Source organism: Gobio gobio, assembly GCF_949357685.1.
Source record: "Gobio gobio genome assembly, chromosome: 9".
Taxonomy (NCBI): Eukaryota; Metazoa; Chordata; class Actinopteri; order Cypriniformes; family Gobionidae; genus Gobio; species Gobio gobio.
In genome coordinates this window covers 32,400,233-32,410,922 of record NC_137115.1, presented here as the reverse complement: position 1 = coordinate 32,410,922, position 10,690 = coordinate 32,400,233, and positions in this window count along the sequence as shown.

Genomic DNA, 10,690 nt, shown 5'->3' with positions numbered 1-10,690 from the left:
TCCGGTGTGAACGCACCATTAGACCTTTCTAATGATGTTTTGTGTAAAATATAATAATTATAATAATTGTTATTATTATTTTTATTCTTAAATATTTGTATTGTATAGCACTTTTTTTGCATTTTTCAGACATGGTAACAGACGTTTTATATATGTGCTACAATTTTGTGGGTTGTGCTACAAAACTTTCAACCTCTGTAGCACCAGTGCTATGTGCAAAAAAAGTTAGCGTACAGCCCTGCCGTTGAGGATTACAATTATTGTGCAGTGCCCGGGCTCAACAGTAATGCAACATGTAAGTAACTGTGTTCATTCTAATGCCTGATCTGAAATGTGATGATTCTTGTAGTCAGATGTTCTTTGTCTGTGTGTCAGTAAATCAGACCAGTGACCTAAACATCAACTTGCGTTGTTTCTCTTAGTAGGATGAAAATAATCTGTTATTTAACAGTGATTAAATGCTATAAAGAAAGCGATCAAAGAAAGCTCCCTTTGCAATCGTTTGAGCAGCATGCGCTGGAGCTGTCAATCAAACAGGAGAGTTTATCAGTGACTCCCGTTTTATTCAACGAATCTCTGAAGATGAAAGCATTTGATATTGTACAGAAACTGAGTTGCAATGACGAGATCACTGCTTTCATACGCTCAGCATGTGTGTGATCGGCTATACAATGATCATCACTGCAACCTTTCATGCCATGATCTTAATATAATGCCATAGATCTAAATATAATGCCATAGATCTACATGTAATGCAACACTATTCACGATTAGTTAACCATGAGAGCTTTAATTGTAAAAACGTGCTAAGAGAGAGTAATACTATTTCAAATGCAAAGACGTTAGCCAATCACAGCAGTGGGTGTTTACACTGAACTCTCACAGCAGACACGCCCCTTAAAACAGAGTGTTCAGAGCAGAGGGCTAAAATCAGGGTAGGAAAAATGCCTTTTATTAATAAATTATGACAATTTTTGATGTAAAAAGCATTCTAACATTATAAGTGCAGCCCAGGAAACATCATAAAACAATAAAAAAAACGCAGTTCATGACCCCTTTCAAATTATTCTTAGTATATGCTATTAGTTCAGACCTCTTATCTTATCAAAATGTATTTATTTTCTAGGATGTTTAGATATTTATTCTGGAATCTGGAAAATTATTTTATATTATTATATATTTATTATGTAATATTTTTCATATTAATAAATCATAGTATGTCATAAGTTACTCTGTTGAAGGGCTGTTTAGCGTCAGTATTTCACTTACAAACTCCTTTTTTATTTGGAGAAGATGATCCAAAACTGTCCTAATTTTACAGACTGTATGTAACACTGACAAGGTGACTACTTAACCAGACAGCCCACCAACTAGCTGTTTTTCAAAATGCATAGTTGTACATATTCCTAAAATAACGTAGGACAGGACTTGATTTTATGGATTTGATCATGAAATTTGAAAAGAGGTGAAACATGTTAGGCTATTACATTATTGGTTGATAATATTTCCCCCCTAATTTTTTCAGAGTTGGATAAAGCTATTACTAAAGTGCTGCGCTGTGCTGAAATGTTGTTTATTTATAGTTGCACCGTTGAGGAAAGGGAGTCTGATTAATTATCCTCAATTTTCTGAGTGTGATATACTGGGAACAGCATTATTTTCTCTCTCTCAGAGGACAAATTGAAGAATTTCAGCCCCGGTCTGTCGTCCAACGCCAATCAGAGCCACCCACACCTTCACCTGCAGAGACGGATGAACTGAGCCGACAACTCACAGGTGGGACCCCATTTAATCACAAACACACACACACACACACATGTTTGTTTTTGTGAAATGTGAGGACTTTCCATAGGCGTAATGGTTTTTATACCGTACAAACCGTATTTTCTATCCCCTTACACTGCCCCTGCCCCTAAACCTAGCCCTCACAGGAGACTGTGCAGTTCACTTTCTGTGAAAAAAACCTAATTCTGTGTGATTTATAAGCATTTTGAAAAGTGAGGACATGGGGAATGTCCTCATATTTCACCCTCTTTTTGTAATACCTATGTCATACCCATGTCATTATACACATTTGTGTCCTGATATTTCACGAAAACATGCCCACACACACACACACACACACACACACACACACACACACACACACACACACACACACACACACACACACACACACACACACACACACACACACACACACACACACACACACACACACACACACACACAGACACACACACACACACACACACACACACACACACACAAACACACACATACATAAAACATTTTTTTTTTTACTTGATAAGGATTAATTGTGCAAAGTTTAAAAACTATATGCATTTTATCACTGGTATGTCATATCGGACCTGGTTCGGACAAAGAGTGATAAGGAGACTGGTCATGTACATGCCAGCAGGTGTGCGATTCACAAAGATCCATGAAACTGCACTCTCTTCAAAAAGTTGGAGAATTGAGCTGTGAGAGTCAGTGCGGAGGGCAGCTCTTCTCTCACAGCCGGCAGCTCGGATCCATCACTGCGTCCCTGAAGGGTAATCACACTGCTCTTATTACACTGGAGGGAGGGCGATCGTCTGACAGAGCACTCCGACAGCTGATTGAGAGAAGTTTCTAGGTGCTGCTGGGAGGCCAGTTGATCACAGCTGTCAAAGAACTGACCACCTTCAGCTTTTCCCAAACAGCCCCATGATGAGCACCGTCTCTCTTCATCTGCACCAGCCTGTTGCATCTTTTCTGAAGCCCACATCCCTGATGCTCACGCCCCGAAACACTTTTCACTTCTTCAAATGCAAAGGCGTTATTAAGAGCATTAATCTGATTTGGGTTATAATAACTGTTCACCTGCTCAGTCTGCTTACAGCTTGTCTTGACTCATCCTACATTTAAAGACATAATACAGCATTTCCAAAACAGTTCACTTCTGTAATGTGACATTTTTCTGACTGCAACATAATATGCAGTCAATAACATATGGCAAGATTTTGATAATATGATTAAGTAATTGGTTTCTATACATTTTCCCCCTCTTGCGTAGCCTAGAAAAATGTATTATACATTATACATTTTATATATTATACACTACTGTTTAAAATCAATACAAATACAGTCTCATGCTCACCAATGCTGCATTTATATGTATATTACAGTATACACCATTTATTGACAGTAAAAATAGTAATATTGTGAAATATATATTATAAAAAAAAAAAATACATTTGTTATTTTAATATATTTTAGGATGTCATCTTCAAAAGTCATGTTCAAACATTTGAATGGTAGTGTATTTTGCAGAATTATTATGAAAACAGTTACTTTTTCCTGTAAGTTATTCAGAGAATATATAGGGACAATTTTGATTTAAAGTTTCACAGGGCATGGACTGAAATAAATTGAATGCAGCAATTGTTCCAATGTATAATGCAGAAATGGTAATGTCTTTTATTGTTAATGTAATAGTTTTCTGCAGTAATAACAAATAATGATAGATTTCAATTCTGGTATGAACTGCATATTTTACACTATCCAGTCAAATCCTGATTAATAAAATCAAGTCCTGCCCTACTCCCCATTAAATACTGGTTCATGTATCTTCACAAAGTCATGTGTTCTTAGCTGGCAATTTGTCACTCTGCATTATGAATAAATACACACATTTACAGCAATAATGCCATTCTGATTATTGAGCTGATTTAATTTTATTAAACATAAATCTGTTTTACTGCATCTCTGATTTGCAGCAGAGCGGATGGAGTTGCACAAATACTTCAACTCTCTCTTCGCAAACGGTTTTGCTGAGGATGCTGGGAAAGTGGACAGCCCTGCAGAATCCTGTTTAAGCATTGTAGAGTTAGATGAGGTAATTATGAACCCCAGTCTTTTTAATGGACTGCTAGATGATAGCCAGCGAATGACTCCTCAATGCTGCTTCCATACACTTATCATTATTTTTTCTCCATTTCTCCTGTCATTTTATTTTCCAGATGGTTGGAGATGGTGAAACGTACAGATCCTCTGGAGTCAAGCAGGGAAATAAAAGCAAAATGTAAGAAACAGAAGATCAAGGTGAAACGAAACAACTGAAAAGTTCACAGTAGTGTCGTCTTGAAGCAAGAATATACAGTATTTGAAGAAGCAGATTTTTCTCAAATTCAAAACTGACACAAATACAGTGCCATGTAGACATTTGTATCAGCCACAGCTAGACTTAAAATAAGGCTGTTAACTGTGTCAGTAGGCTTCACTAGTTAATTGCTATATATGCATGTCTCTTTTTCTTCCAAAAGGTTTGCGGTTGTTGGAAATGAAGATTTATCTGGAGGAGGAGAATTTGGATGTTCAGTTTTGACTCCCACACCGCCCCTCTCCGTGATGACCAAAGGATTGTTCCAGGAAAGTAATTCTGACATAAATATCAATTCTTCTCATGAGATGTGGCCGCCGTCACAAGAGACTGGAAAATCCACGTCATCATTGCCAAGATCCGAAAGCTATTCTCCACTTCAAATGAGACTTCAGAGATCACAGCACCTTTCGACTACCTCAGAAACATTTCTGTCAAGTTCACGAAGAGGAGGCCAGAAAGTGGAACTTAGTGACTCTCCAAAACCAAGCCCACAGACAAGGTTTTCTACAGCACAACAGAACAAACCCTCAGAGCTTCAGCCAACATTATCTCCTTCACGTACAAAAACCAAATTGAATCAAACTCTTCCAGACATTGAGGACCATATTTCTATTGTCAGCCCCTCTCCTGCTAGAGTACCATCTGCTAGGTCATCTCAATGTCATTCTCCTGCATTTCTTCAAATCGTTAAACAAAATCCAAAACCTCCAGACTCTCCTTCTCCAAGGTCTAGACCTGTATCCTCTCCAGTCAACCCAATTCAATCTAGATCTGCTCATTCAACACTAGATTCTGAAACAAAATTATCTCAACTGTCTGCAGAAAGTGCCATAATTTCCTCAAGTACTGCAGTTCCTTCATTAAGGCAGTTACCTAGAGAATCAGTAAAGTTTGGTTTAGTCTCAGATAGAGGTACACCTACTATGCATGTCCATGAGTCCATCAGGTCCTCTCCACCAGGGGTTGAATCCTCTCATACTGATGGGCACCATTCCCCCCAGCCCTCCAAATGGTTAAAGGGCTCACGAAGGTCACCCAAAGCTACAGTGCTCTCCCTACAGCTGAACATGTCAGGTTAGTATAACTTCTACTGGCAGATTTTATATAAAGTTAACTGAACATTGAAAATAACAGTGTCTGTTTATTATTTAGTTAATAATTTTCCTGCAAAAGTGTTAGTGAGCAATGGAGACTGTTCCCATTCAGTCGGTCACGTTCGACGTACGTCGGACGTACCGACGAATTGGGATCACTTCTGGGAGCCCCTATCAGCTTCGAGCTATCTAGAACCGGCCAATGGACAATTGGCGTGCGAGATTTGCATCTCGCGCCCCGCCCCGCGCCGCGGGTATAAACAGGAAGCGAGAGCGAATGCACGCTGTCATTCACTTCGGAGCCACACAGGCATATGAAGACGACTCACTCATCTGTTATAGAAGAGTATTTTCGCTGCTACAGCAAGAGAACTAGACCGGAGAGGAACCGGAAGAGGACGCGTGTTGGAGAAACGACACCTTTCAGCGGGACCGCGCTGACTCATCCAGCTGCTGAGAGAGCAGAGAAAACTGCTGTTTTCACAGCAACAAATTTCTGTTGGTCTGGTTGGGCGTTTTCCCTGTTTGAGTACAGGCACGGGCTGCACACAATCCCGTGCGCTGTCGCGTTTCCCCCTGAGTGCTTCAGCACAGAGCGTTTCCTCACAAAAAGAGTTCACGGGTGACGTGCCGTCCTTTTCAGGATGTCTTACCACCCGTGCGTTTCTGGATGCGGTCGTTCCCTGTCCCCTGCTGACGGTCACAATCGCTGTCTCACGTGTTTGGGCATACAGCACACTGAGGCGGCGTTTGTGGATGGCTCATGTTCCCACTGCGGGAACATGACCATCTCGGAGTTAAGATCGAGACTCTCCTACCTTCGGGCTGGGGGAGTCCCCTTACCCATCCCACGAACCAGGGCTGCCCCTAACCCGGGCGGTCCTGCTTCTTTGGATGGCCAGGGTGATCTGAGGATCACGTTTAGGGCAAACCCGCCGAGTGAATCTCCGCAGGCCCCTATTCCCTCTGCTCCGCAGCCGGTAGAGCCTCCAGGAGAACCCGCTGGACCCTCCCACGGGAGACCAGTGGTGACTTTTGGAGCTCCAGCAGACGAACAGATGTCAATCGCTGCATCGGAGGGGGAGTTTCAGTCCTCGGGGGATGAAGGGTCAGTTGTACTGCCTCCCTCTGGGAGAGTGGCAACGGCTGCCCCGGACCCTGAGATGGCTGCTATGCTTTCCCGGGCCGCCGAAAGGGTTGGGCTCGAGTGGAACCCTCCACCGTGTCCCGAACCCTCTAGGTTGGACGATTGGTTCCTCGGGGTGGGTCGCGCTGGTTCTCAGCGTCCCGCCCCGACACCTTTCTTCCCGGAGGTGCATGAGGAGCTCACGAGGTCGTGGACGGCACCTTTTTCTGCCAGAAACCGGCCGAGTGACTCCTCCCCTCTCACTACCCTCGACGGCGGGCCAGCCAAGGGTTACGTGGGGATCCCGCCAGTGGAGCGCGCCGTCGCGATGCAACTGTGTCCGGCGACCGCCTCTAACTGGCGCGGTGACCCACGTCTCCCGTCCCGGGCCTGTAAGTTCTCTTCCAGTCTGACTGGGAAGGCTTACAAGGCCTGCGGGCAGGCTGCGTCCGCTTTGCATGGCATGGCGTTGCTCCAGGTCCACCAGGCCCAGGCACTCCTTGACATGCACGAGGGTAGGCCTGACCCAGAGCTCCTCCGGGAGCTCCGGACGGCGACGGACCTCGCCCTCCGGGCGACGAAAGTCACCGCCCGTTCCATCGGTCAGGCGATGTCCACGCTTGTGGTCCAGGAGCGTCATCTCTGGCTCAACCTGGCTGATATGAGGGAGGCCGATAAATATCGGTTCCTGGACTCCCCCATCTCGTCAGCTGGGTTGTTCGGCGACGCGGTCGAGAGCTTCGCCCAACAGTTCTCGGCCGCCCAGAAGCAGACGGAGGCGATCAAGCACATCCTGCCCCGGCGGCCTACTCGTCGCCGAGGACGTCCACCCGCCGCCGCCTCCGCCCCCGCCAAGGCACCGCAGCAGCCTTCCACCAGCCGACGGCGTGGGGCCGGCCGTGGGAAGGATGTCCAGCCCGCTCAGGCCGCTGCCAAGCCAGGTGGCAAGCGTCGTCGCAAGCGACCCTGAGACGGGCCACCCAGAGATGGAGGAAACTGCTCTGAGGGAGATGGCTGCAGCACCACTCCTTCCCCCGGAGGAGGGCCGGGGGAAAATCTTTTGTTTGTCTGTTCCGCCGCTGGTCCCAGTGCCAGCGGCACCCAAAACTTCAATAAAAGAGCAGTTTCCAATATCTCTGGGTGCCAAGAGAGCGCGCTTGGCGGTGGTCGACGCTCCCATGCCTTGCCACCCTCAAGTACCTCTCCCTTCGCCAACAGGGGACGCCGGCTGTCGGGACGCACACAAGCGGCCTCCCCACACTCGCACGTCCCCTCCGCGGATGCAGGTAAGTGTTGCACAGCACACTCAGATCCCGCTACGGGCCGCTCCCATGCCGTCCGAGCCGGATCCCTGCGTTCCGCCTCGCTGCCCCGCTGCGGGTACGTCTGTGGTGCCGATGGTCCCCCTTGCTCGGAGTCTGGGAGCCTGGCTAGCGCTTCCCAGCCCGTCTCGGTGGCTCATCCGTACCATCAGACTCGGCTATGCGATTCAGTTCGCCCGGCGTCCCCCCAAGTTCAGGGGCGTTCACTTCACGACTGTAGTGGAGGCGAACGCCCCCGTGCTCAGGGCGGAGATCGCTGTCCTACTGGCGAAGGACGCGATGGAGCCGGTCCCTCCAGCCGATATGAGGTCCGGGTTCTACAGCCCGTACTTCATTGTACCCAAGAAAGGCGGCGGGTTACGACCGATCTTGGACCTGCGATTCCTGAACCGGTCCCTTCACAGGCTGCCGTTCACGATGTTAACGCAGAAGCGCATCTTCAGGTGCATCCGTCCCCAAGATTGGTTTGCAGCGATCGACCTGAAGGACGCGTACTTTCATGTCTCGATTCTCCCTCGACACCGGCCCTTTCTGCGCTTCGCGTTCGAGGGACGGGCATATCAGTACCGCGTCTTACCCTTCGGCCTGTCCCTGTCGCCCCGCGTCTTTACGAAGGTTGCGGAGGCGGCCATTGCTCCCATGAGAGAGCATGGTGTTCGCATCCTCAACTACCTCGACGACTGGCTGATTCTTGCCCAGTCACGAGAGCAGTTGTGCGAACACAGGGACAAGGTGCTCAGTCACCTCAGCCAGTTGGGACTTCGGGTCAACTGGGAGAAGAGCAAACTCTGCCCCACGCAGAGGATCTCTTTTCTCGGTATGGAGATGGACTCGGTCGCCATGACTGCGCGCCTCACCGAGGAGCGCGTCCAGTCGGTGTTGAACTGCCTGAATTCATTCAAAGGCAGGACAGCGGTTCCACTGAAACATTTTCAGAGGCTCCTGGGGCATATGGCATCCGCAGCTGCAGTAACGCCGCTCGGATTGCTTCATATGAGACCGCTTCAACGCTGGCTACACGATCGAGTCCCGAGATGGGCGTGGCACAGCGGTTCCCTCCGCGTCCAAGTGACTCCGAGGTGCCGCCAAACCTTCGGCCCGTGGTCGGACCCTTTGTTTCTCCGGGCGGGAGTCCCCCTAGAACAAGTGTCCAGGCACTCCGTTGTCTCCACGGATGCCTCATCCACGGGTTGGGGTGCCACGTACAACGGGCTTGCAGCTTCGGGCCTGTGGACGGGGCCTCAGCTGCAATGGCATATCAATTGCCTCGAGTTGTTAGCAGTTCGTCTTGCACTCAGCCGCTTCAAAGTGCCGCTCAGAGGCAAGCACGTTCTGGTCCGGACGGACAACACTGCGGCCGTAGCGTACATCAACAAACAAGGTGGTCTACGCTCCCGTCGCATGTCGCAACTCGCCCGCCATCTCCTCTTATGGAGTCAGAAGCATCTGAGGTCGCTTCGTGCTGTTCACATTCCGGGCCTGCTCAATTGTGCGGCCGACGAGCTGTCACGTCAGCAGGAACTTCCGGGAGAATGGCGACTCCATCCCCAGGCGGTCCAGCTAATCTGGAGTCGTTTCGGGGCCGCACAGGTAGACCTGTTTGCCTCCCCAGAGACGACCCACTGTCAGTGGTTTTATTCCTTGACCGAGGGAACCCTCGGGTCGGATGCCCTGGCCCACAGCTGGCCCCGGGAAGAACGCAAGTATGCGTTTCCCCCAGTGAGCCTTCTTGCGCAGACTCTGTGCAAAGTCAGGGAGGACGAGGAGCAGGTCCTGTTGGTCGCTCCGTATTGGCCCAACCGGACTTGGTTCCCGGAACTAGTGCTCCTTGCGACAGCACCTCCCTGGCCCATTCCTCTGAGGCAGGACCTCCTGACTCAGAGACGGGGCACCCTATGGCACCCGCGTCCAGACCTCTGGAAACTCCATGTCTGGTCCCTGGACGGGACGCGGAGGTTCTAGGTGACCTACCACAAGCGGTAGTTGACACCATCACTTCCGCTAGAGCCCCCTCTACGAGGCGCCTCTATGCGTTGAAGTGGAACCTGTTCGTCGATTGGTGCTCTTCCCGCCAAGAAGACCCCCGAAGATGTTCGATCGCTTCTGTGCTTACCTTTCTACAAGATGGGTTGGAGCGAAGGCTGTCTCCCTCCACCCTCAAGGTCTATGTCGCCGCTATCGCCGCTAATCATGAGTTCGTAGATGGAAAATCTCTAGGTAAGCACGATCTGATCGTCAGGTTCCTTAGGGGAGCGAGGAGATTAAATCCTCCTCGTCCTCCCTCTATACCCTCTTGGGACTTAGCTCTGGTGCTTACTGCACTACAGAGAGAACCCTTTGAGCCTCTCCAGTCAGCCGAGTTGAAAATCCTGTCGTTAAAGACTATACTCCTGATTGCGTTGGCCTCCATCAAGAGGGTAGGGGACCTGCAGGCATTTTCGGTCGACGAATCGTGCCTGGTGTTCGGGCCCGGTAACTCTCATGTGATCATGAGACCCCGGCCTGGATACGTGCCCAAGGTTCCCACTACTCCCTTCCGGGACCAAGTGGTGAGCCTGCAAGCGCTGCCTTCGGAGGAGGCAGACCCAGCCCTAGCTTTTCTCTGTCCCGTCCGTGCTCTCCGGACTTACGTGGACAGAACGCAAAGCTTCAGGACCTCAGAGCAGCTCTTCGTCTGTTACGGAGGACAGCAGAAGGGAAAGGCTGTCTCCAAGCAGAGGATGGCCCACTGGATAGTGGACGCCATCGTCTTGGCTTATCAGTCCCAAGACGTGCCCTGCCCGCTCGGGTTAAGAGCCCACTCCACTAGGGGTGTTGCCTCTTCCTGGGCGCTGGCTCGTGGCGCCTCGCTGACAGATATTTGTAGAGCTGCGGGCTGGGCGACATCTAACACGTTCGCTAGATTCTATAGCCTCCGTGTAGAGCCGGTCTCTTCCTGTGTGCTCACTTCCCATAGTCAGTAACACCGAAGTACCCGTTCCAGTGTCGGCTTGCTGCGCCA